Genomic DNA, 11,491 nt, shown 5'->3' on the forward strand with positions numbered 1-11,491 from the left:
TTAAGTGTCGCCTTTCCCTACCCGGGAAATCAGCTATTATACATGGTGTACGGTACTGACAACACAGACTATAACGAACTACACAGTGATAACACCTCGCAAAGTACTGATGAATATACTGAGCATATAAATTAGGCAACACATGCCAACAATATTAATAAATGTACCGAGTATGTCAATTTAGGCAACACATGCCAATAATATTAATAAATATACCGAGTATGTCAATTAGGCAACACATGCCAATAATATTAAACCACATACCCCGACAGCCACACATCTGTCTATCGCAACGAATGCATAAGGTATAAATGAGTCTAAACTTATTAGCCAGCTCATATGGTTCTATATGGCAACACATCCATATAATATAAATGCGACATAATTAAACAGTCCATTTATTTCCTGAAATGCACACAGCATAATAATCATGGTTTATATATCAATTAACAGTATAAACATCCTATAAGATATCATGGATAATTTATCTGACTAAAACCATGGCCTTATTTAATTTAACAGTAATGTTTGATACCATTAAATACGATAATAACACTATTTATATTTAACAATGTCGTTAAATAAATCACATTAGTATCCGTACTGCGAACGAGCCAATAAATGCTTAGAAAAGATTAATCGGCCATAAGAATAAGTAACGGGTGTTAAAATAATAATTTCGTGGCCCGTTAAACCCGTAATTACCAACACAGTACCTAAAAATCCAAGTTTAAGGTTCTGGAATTTACAAAACAGGCCCTAAGGGTATTCTGGTAATTTCCAGCAGCTGTAGGGACCCCACACGCGCCCTCACGCGCCTCCCAGAGCCTCCCCACGCGCAGCCCAACCTTCCCCACTCTCCCACGCGCCTCCACGCGCGTCTGGCATCAGCCACGCGCTCCCACGCGCGCGCACGCGCTGCCACGCGCGCACTAAGGGTGCCTTGCTGACGTGTCACTTCCTGGTTGGTTGGCTGCATCCGGATTCCGTACTCGCGTCACACCGGATCATCTCACCCTATCTTCCCTCCATCCAACGCCCATAGATCCGGGTGTACCGCGGTATCATGGACCGCGATGCACCGGATCAATCAGACTCCACTAATGGCCAGGATGCGCGCGTACACCCTCCTATGGTGCGCCGCGTTGCACCGGATCACTCCGGTCGTCTCCCCCACTGCCGGCGACCGGAAAACTCGCCGGAAGGTCGCCGGAAATTGCAGAAAATGCTCGGAAAAATCTAGAAAATTCTAGAAAAATCCCTAAAGTCTTATTTAATTATTTTTAGCCATTATTAATTTCATAGGACATTAAATAAATATATACCATCCTATATAATTAAAATTCCATTAATCTAATAAAATAAAATTAATAATTTATTAACCTCCAAACCTTGGCTCTATGCATAAAAATAATCTAAACAATTAATTTATTAATTCAAAGGGGAAAAGTAGATAATAACTTGCCTTTTTGGATTTAAAATAAATCCGCCGGTCTGCGCGTAGTCGGGTAAAATTGCCTACACCGGTCCAAGCTTCTTTCTCTTTCTCTTTTCCTTTCACTCTTATAAAATAGCTCTCTAGAATTTATACTTTGCTTCTAACTCCCTTTTTTTTTTTCTAAGGCAAGCTAGTTAATTTATACACAAAATATATAATATAAATATTACAAATATCTAATTTATAATAACTTCTCACCCATTTCTCATATTCCTACCTATATGGCTTTAAGACAATGCTATCTTTAATCAAGATATTTGATCCACCATTCTACCATACTAAATGAAATTCTATCCTAGTATTTAATTTTCCATCATTACATTGATTTATTATAACTATTATTATTATTATTACTAATATTATTATTAATAAACTTTTATTATTATTATTATTATAATATTATTATTTATTATTAAACTAATATAATTATTATTATTGTTATTACAAAATAATATATTATATCATCATAATACTTTATAACACAAATATAATATTCTAATTAACTAATATTGCTTAATTAAACATAATCAACAAATAAAATTAATTATAATAATACATGCACAATTAAATACATAAATTTACTATTTTAACATACACAATTAATTTACATGCACCATTAAATGAACTTAATATAACAATGAAGCATGCACAATAATAGGTACAGGAATCCACACATAATTGAATTTAAATACACTAAACTCTTTAATTAATTACGGGGTATTACATTCTCCCCCCCTAATAACGGAATTTCGTCCCCGAAATTCACTACATACCTGTATTAAAGAGCTCTGGATACTTGGCACGGATAATATCTTCCCGTTCCCAAGTAGACTCTGTAGCACTATGATGACTCCACTGTACACGTACTAATGGAATAGTCTTCGTGCGCAGTATCTGATTCCTACGATCGAGAATACAGTAAGGTTGTTCCAAATAGGTTGCATCAGGTTGCAACTCAATCTCACCCACATCAATGTGTTGATATCGGTCTTCGTCCCGTAGAAATTTTCGCAGCATAGATACATGAAAAACATTATGTACCCTATGAAGATTATCTGGTAGAGCCAGACGATAAGCTACTGCCCCAATCCGATCTGTAATCATAAAAGGACCCACAAAACGAGGCGATAACTTACCCTTTGACCCAAACCGCATTACTCCCTTCATAGGAGAAACCTTAAGCAAAACCTGATCACCAACCTTAAACTCCAAAACACGAGTTCGACGGTCAGCATAACTTTTTTGTCTGCTTTGAGCTGTACGCATCCGATCCCTAATGATAGCGATCTTTTCTGACGTGTCCTTAATAAATTCAGGACCCAAAAAGTTGTTCTCACCAACTCCAAGCCAACAGACAGGAGACCTACACGGTCTGCCGTACAAAGCCTCAAATGGTGCCATACCAATAGTTTTCTGATAACTATTGTTATAAGCAAACTCTGAAAGCGGCAAATATTCCTCCCAATTGCCCTTAAAATCAAGAACACATGCCCGCAACATGTCTTCTAAAATCTGATTAACTCGCTCAGTCTGTCCATCTGTTTGAGGATGATAAGCAGTGCTAAGATATAGTTCTGTACCCAAAGCCTGCTGAAAGCTCTTCCAAAATCCCGATATAAACTTCGGATCTCTATCTGATACGATGGACAATGGTACTCCATGAAGTTTCACCATTTCTGCAATATACAGCTTAGCATACTGTTCTGACGTAAAGTTTGAACGAACAGGCAGAAAGTGAGCGGACTTGGTCAATCTATCAACAATGACCCAAATAGAGTTGTGATTATGCTGTGAAGTAGGTAATCCCTCTATAAAGTCCATGGAAATACTTTCCCATTTCCATTCTGGTATGGGAAGTGGCTGTAACGATCCTGGCGGTCTCTGATGATCAATCTTAATCATCTGACAGGTGCTACATTTAGAGACAAAGATAGCTATATCTCTTTTCATGCCGGCCCACCAAAACTGGCGTTTCATGTCCTGATACATCTTGTCTCCCCCTGGATGTACAGAGAACTGAGAAGTGTGTGTCTCTCTCATCACAACATTTCTCAAATTATCAGCTAAAGGCACAATTAAACGTCCCTTGTACCTCAATCCTCCATCAGTCCCTATAGAATAAAAAGGAACATCTCCGGAGGCTAACTCCGAAACCCGATTAATACACTGTTGATCTGAGAGTTGCGCTTGAATGACCTGATGAATGATAGAAGGAGTTACTACCACACATGCCATAAAAGCGTCTGCTAACTCATCAACCGTCTTCAAAGCATCCCACTCTGTTGTAAACAAAGCTGAAAGGCTGACATAGGGTCGGCGGCTGAGTGCGTCTGCTACAACATTCGCCTTCCCTGGATGATACTGAATAGAGAAATGATAGTCTTTCACGAACTCCAACCATCTGCGCTGTCTCATATTCAGTTCCCTCTGTGTGAACAAATACTGTAGACTCTTATGATCGCTAAACAATCGAAAAGTCTCCCCCAAAAGATAATGTCTCCAAATACGCAAGGCAAAAACCACTGCGGCGAGCTCTAGGTCGTGAGTCGGGTAATTAAGCTCATGAGGCTTAAGCTTCCTAGACCCATAAGAAACTGGTCGCTCTTCTTGCATCAACACACAACCCAAACCCTTCAGAGAAGCGTCGGTAAATACTAAATACTCGATTCCACTCTGAGGTGTGGCTAAGACAGGTGCAGAAGTTAACTTACTCTTCAATTCAGCAAAAGCAGTCTGACAAGAATCATCCCATACAAATGGTACATTCTTCTTAGTCAGATGAGTAAGTGGACCCGCAATTTTGGAAAATCCCTGGATGAACCGGCGATAATACCCCGCTAATCCCAGAAAACTGCGAATCTCTGTCGGTGAGGTAGGCTGTCCCCACTCCATAACGGCCGCAACCTTGGCTGGATCTACTGCTAACCCTTCTTCTGACACTACATGTCCCAAAAATTTGACCTCTTTCTGCCAAAATTCACACTTCTCAAACTTCGCAAACAACTGATGTTCTCGAAGTGTCTGCAATACTGTGCGTAAATGTCTGGCATGGTCCTTCTCCGACTTAGAGTAAACCAGAATATCATCAATGAAAACAATGACAAACTGATCTAAGTATTCTCTGAATACTCTATTCATCAAGTCCATAAAGACAGCTGGAGCGTTCGTTAAACCGAAAGGCATAACACGAAACTCATAAGATCCGTACCTCGTGAGAAATGCTGTCTTTGGAACATCTTGTTCTCTGACTCGTAGCTGATGATAACCAGACCTCAAATCGATCTTTGAGAAGTAAGTAGCTCCCTTCAACTGATCAAACAGGTCATCAATTCTGGGCAACGGGTACTTGTTGCGAATAGTGACCTTGTTCAGTTCTCTGTAATCAATACAAAGACGAAGAGATCCATCCTTCTTCTTTACAAACAGTACTGGTGCTCCCCATGGTGAAGTACTTCTGCGAATAAATCCCTGGCTGAGCAACTGTTGAATTTGATCTTTCAACTCTCGCATCTCCACTGGTGCCATTCTGTACGGCACCTTAGCAATAGGCGTAGTGCCTGGAGCTAAATCAATAACGAAGTCTATCTCTCGACTCGGTGGCAAGCCTGGAATTTCCTGGAATACATCCTGGAATTCCTGTACTACCGGGATGCTGTCAAGAGATACCGCAGTCGCTTCCTGTGAGTCCTCCTCAAGAACGAATAAATAAGTGCTAGGCCCTCTATCAGGTTGTGGTACAACAAGAAGATACATCTCCTGTCCTGGTATAGAAAATACAATAGACTTTTCGTAACAGTTAACCTGAGCATGGTACTGAGATAACCAGTCCATCCCAAGTATAACATCATACGAATGCATATCTAACACTAACAAATTTGCAAGAAATCGAAGTCGGCCCATATCTATAAGGATATCACCGCTATACTCTCGTAAAATTGCGCCAACTCCCAATGGTGTATAAATATTAAGAGGTTGGTCACATAACTGAGTCGTCATACCAGATAAGATAACGAAAGATCTAGACACAAAAGAATGTGATGCACCAGTGTCAAACAGTATACGAGCAGTTCTACCATGTATAGAAAACATACCCTCAATAGCCTGAGGAGCCTGCGCATTATGTGGCATGAAGTTATAAACTCTGCCATGATGCAATTGCTGTGGAGGTTGTCCCGGAGGAAATGGTGGTGCTGGAAGTGCCGGAAAATTCTGAACTTGCCCACGTGGCATCGGTGGGGCCGGTAGAGGTAACGGCTGATTAGGTCTCGGCTGCCCATACTGTCCCTGCTTAGCTTTGGGACACATCTTGGCCGGATGCCCAATCTCTCTACAGTGATAACAACGTCCCGTAAAAGGACCTGCCTGCCTTCTCTGTTGATTTCCCGACCACTGTTCCTGTCCGGTCTGAGGTATCCCACCTTGTCTACCCTGATTAGGGACTCCATCCCTCTGCACATCTAGGTTTCCTTTGTTTTTCTTCCAAGGTTGATGTCCTTGAAATCTGCCCCGATCATTGGACTTGGCACCACTGCTGCTTCCTTTCTCCACTGTCTGGTAGTCTCGGTTAGTCCGCTTATCTCCCTTGGACTTCCGGTAATCACTCCTCATCTGGCAGTGCTGTAAGGCGGCATTAACCACCTGGATATAAGTAGTATATGCCGGACTACCTAAGATCACCACTTTAATCGGCCATATTAACCCCTTCACAAAGCGGTCTCTCTTCTTTTCTTCCGTATTGACCTCCTCTGGTGCAAATAATGACAAATTTATGAACTTCTGTTCATACTCAGCCACAGTCATATCTTCCTGTTGCAGATCCAGAAATTCGGTCTTCATCGCTGATCTTACTGACATAGGAAAATACTTGCCGTCAAAGCGAGTCTGAAATTCAGCATACGTCAATCTGGTCCTCTCATCGACAGTAGTAATAGACTCCCACCACTGCAATGCATTGCCTATCAGCATAAACGTAGCCAGCATCTGTTTCTGCACTTCGGTACAGATTACCATCCGAAGATGACGCTCGCTCTCCTGTTTCCACTGATATGCTAACAGGACATCTGTGGACCCCGCAAACGTTGGTGGATTTCCCCGGATGAACGAGTGACGAACTTTGTCCCATGACATTGGCTGTGCCACTGGTTCAGGAACAGGTACTATCGGAGGAGGTTGCTGGTTTCGTAGAGCAGATGCTACTCCTGCTGCCACCGCTCGTGCAATGATATCAGCAACTTGAGGAGAAAATTCCTGACTCTCATTTTGAGTTGGGGAAATACTGCGATGACGGTTCGCATTCCTTGTCCCACGCCGAGACATCCTTCTTTTAAATTCAGAAAAATCTAACGTCAGTACATTATCATGGACCGACTAAAAGAATACAAAGAACCCTAATACTTAGGCTCTAATTATCAGAATACACAACGCGGAAGTATAGTAATCACAGATCCCTAAGACACTCGAACTTGGAATGCTCTGATACCAACTGTAACACCCCCACATTTTCCACGCATAAGTTGATCAGGCTTATACACGAAAAACGAGGGATATCAAAAACAATTGGCAATATACAAGCATGGAATACAAAATGATGGAAATAAAAGAATTTAGACAGGAAAGGAACATTAAATAATACAACATCCATCCATCCTTTATTTAATACAGTACTTCATTACAACTTGGAAATCCTACGTCAGGGATCCTTAAATATAACCCTGAGAGTTCAACGCCAAAAGTAAATAAAAACTGAAACTGAAGTATTACATAAAACTTCTACCCTGCACTGGATTGTAAGAGTAGATGAGTTCGGATGATGGTCCCACACTGCTAACCTCAGCCTTGAAACGGATACTGACCGTATCCTGAAATAACAACAATGGTGGGTCAACCCCACGAGCAAGTCCTCTCTACTATGACCCAAATCAGAGAATCAAATAAATTAATCATTATGAATCGGATGAGTACTATATCTGTATACATCCTATGGGAACTATCCGATGTATAACATGACCTCAACCAGAATAGACGGTGATCACTTAGACTCACACTAGGTGGTTAAGTGTCGCCTTTCCCTACCCGGGAAATCAGCTATTATACATGGTGTACGGTACTGACAACACAGACTATAACGAACTACACAGTGATAACACCTCGCAAAGTACTGATGAATATACTGAGCATATAAATTAGGCAACACATGCCAACAATATTAATAAATGTACCGAGTATGTCAATTTAGGCAACACATGCCAATAATATTAATAAATATACCGAGTATGTCAATTAGGCAACACATGCCAATAATATTAAACCACATACCCCGACAGCCACACATCTGTCTATCGCAACGAATGCATAAGGTATAAATGAGTCTAAACTTATTAGCCAGCTCATATGGTTCTATATGGCAACACATCCATATAATATAAATGCGACATAATTAAACAGTCCATTTATTTCCTGAAATGCACACAGCATAATAATCATGGTTTATATATCAATTAACAGTATAAACATCCTATAAGATATCATGGATAATTTATCTGACTAAAACCATGGCCTTATTTAATTTAACAGTAATGTTTGATACCATTAAATACGATAATAACACTATTTATATTTAACAATGTCGTTAAATAAATCACATTAGTATCCGTACTGCGAACGAGCCAATAAATGCTTAGAAAAGATTAATCGGCCATAAGAATAAGTAACGGGTGTTAAAATAATAATTTCGTGGCCCGTTAAACCCGTAATTACCAACACAGTACCTAAAAATCCAAGTTTAAGGTTCTGGAATTTACAAAACAGGCCCTAAGGGTATTCTGGTAATTTCCAGCAGCTGTAGGGACCCCACACGCGCCCTCACGCGCCTCCCAGAGCCTCCCCACGCGCAGCCCAACCTTCCCCACTCTCCCACGCGCCTCCACGCGCGTCTGGCATCAGCCACGCGCTCCCACGCGCGCGCACGCGCTGCCACGCGCGCACTAAGGGTGCCTTGCTGACGTGTCACTTCCTGGTTGGTTGGCTGCATCCGGATTCCGTACTCGCGTCACACCGGATCATCTCACCCTATCTTCCCTCCATCCAACGCCCATAGATCCGGGTGTACCGCGGTATCATGGACCGCGATGCACCGGATCAATCAGACTCCACTAATGGCCAGGATGCGCGCGTACACCCTCCTATGGTGCGCCGCGTTGCACCGGATCACTCCGGTCGTCTCCCCCACTGCCGGCGACCGGAAAACTCGCCGGAAGGTCGCCGGAAATTGCAGAAAATGCTCGGAAAAATCTAGAAAATTCTAGAAAAATCCCTAAAGTCTTATTTAATTATTTTTAGCCATTATTAATTTCATAGGACATTAAATAAATATATACCATCCTATATAATTAAAATTCCATTAATCTAATAAAATAAAATTAATAATTTATTAACCTCCAAACCTTGGCTCTATGCATAAAAATAATCTAAACAATTAATTTATTAATTCAAAGGGGAAAAGTAGATAATAACTTGCCTTTTTGGATTTAAAATAAATCCGCCGGTCTGCGCGTAGTCGGGTAAAATTGCCTACACCGGTCCAAGCTTCTTTCTCTTTCTCTTTTCCTTTCACTCTTATAAAATAGCTCTCTAGAATTTATACTTTGCTTCTAACTCCCTTTTTTTTTTTCTAAGGCAAGCTAGTTAATTTATACACAAAATATATAATATAAATATTACAAATATCTAATTTATAATAACTTCTCACCCATTTCTCATATTCCTACCTATATGGCTTTAAGACAATGCTATCTTTAATCAAGATATTTGATCCACCATTCTACCATACTAAATGAAATTCTATCCTAGTATTTAATTTTCCATCATTACATTGATTTATTATAACTATTATTATTATTATTACTAATATTATTATTAATAAACTTTTATTATTATTATTATTATAATATTATTATTTATTATTAAACTAATATAATTATTATTATTGTTATTACAAAATAATATATTATATCATCATAATACTTTATAACACAAATATAATATTCTAATTAACTAATATTGCTTAATTAAACATAATCAACAAATAAAATTAATTATAATAATACATGCACAATTAAATACATAAATTTACTATTTTAACATACACAATTAATTTACATGCACCATTAAATGAACTTAATATAACAATGAAGCATGCACAATAATAGGTACAGGAATCCACACATAATTGAATTTAAATACACTAAACTCTTTAATTAATTACGGGGTATTACAGCTGGATTGGTTACGGATGAAGTGATAAATGATGGCTGTATTACTAAATGGATTGTGTTTTGGAAATTGAGAGTTGTGGATTGGGGTTGCAATTCAAATTGCGTCTGGAGTATGAGGAGGTGGTACTCTTTATTGAGGATCCAAAGGAATAGATTGTTGTTTGGAGTAATTTGGGACGAGGGTGATTTCGTAGGTATAGCAGGTAGCCCCAATTGACTTTTGTTTGGCTAAGGGAGTTCTCAGGAACGGTGAGGAAGAGAGGTATCGATGTTGAACCTAGAGAGTGAAGTTATTTTGACTGGACACGTAGATATCTTTGAGAAGTGTGGTTTGAGTAACTGGTTAAGTGTTAGTGACTAATTGTGTTGTAGACGGTTTTGAAGAGACGGTTGGGTGTTGAGCATTCTGGTTTTGTGCTCAAGGTGTTTTTTTTTTTTTTTTGGGATTTGTTGGCATGGCATTGCCGTATAAAGATTATTTTCTGGCGGTAGGTAGTGGTTATGGTAGGGAGTATCGAGAATGAGGCATACTCTCTTGTTATGATGGTGTCATCCTAGGGATGCTTGAGGGGAGATCGCTTGGCTATAGTTTGTTGAGTTGATGGAATGTGAGTCCAAGTTGTCTTAGTATGGATCGGTTTGGTTTTGGCTAGCATGGTTATCGTGGTGTAACGTATGCGAGGTTTCGGTGTTGGGATCGCTAAGTGCTTTCTAATGGGCGTTGATAGTGTTTGTCAGTTCGTTAGTGGCGAGTTCTCCTAAATTTAAGTTTGTAGTTCCGTACAAGTATCCAGTTGGTTCTTCTCTTTGTGTGTAAGGAGTTCATTTCATCTCAGGTGAGATTGGATGTCCATGGTTGGATGATTGGTAAGTAACGTGTGACAAAGTGTCGAGTGCATTCAAGTGCGAGTCATCAGTCTCTTGTGAGAGCAGGGTTCGTTACCCTTTCTGTTTGTTCTAGTCCTGACAATGACGTTGTTTGTTGTAAGTCTTGTTCTCCATTTAGGAATTGTGCGCGTCCGTAGATGGACGGACCCGTGTGTAGTTTGTTATGCTGTTAGAGTTCACCGATAAAGGTTTGGTTGTATTGGTGACTCACTCCCACGAAGGGAGGTGGAGTCCTGGGTTTTAATAGTGCTTATTCTGAGAGTGGTCTTGACCGGTGGGGTGTGAGGCATAAGTTGTCGAATAGGGATTGTGTGTTTCTGGTGTCTGGTACTAGTAGTGATGGATAGGGAATGTGTCGTGAACTGTAAGTTTGAGGATGATTAGGTAATGTGATGTGAGTCATGTACTTGGGTGTTTTTATAGATGTTTGATTCGAGCAATGTCTTGAGGACAAGTGTTGGTGTTGTTTGAGTGCTAAGCAACTAGAGATGCGAATGTGAGGTTCTGTTGAGGAATAATGGGAATGATTGATTTTGGTTTTGAGATCTCAGGCATGAGATAATTATATTGTGTGTTTTGACTAAATGAGAATTAAATCAAATGATATTAGGGGATTGTTTACATGGTATGGGTGTTATAAAGATATCGGAGAGCCTTTATGTGGGTCGATGATTGTGGTAGGTTCCATATTGCTTTTAGCTTGTTATGGTTGTGTGATTGAAGTATGATTGGGATTTTTAGAGCATGTATGTGATTGTATAGTTGTTGAGGTTACGTAGAGCAATGTATTGATAGTGAGTGGATCTCATGGTTGTCTTGTGGATTGTGTGAG

This window comes from Cornus florida, unplaced genomic scaffold (genome assembly GCF_030987335.1).
Source record: "Cornus florida cultivar Cherokee Brave unplaced genomic scaffold, ASM3098733v1 CherokeeBrave_3.0.0_Hap2_Chr03, whole genome shotgun sequence".
Lineage (NCBI taxonomy): Eukaryota > Viridiplantae > Streptophyta > Magnoliopsida > Cornales > Cornaceae > Cornus > Cornus florida.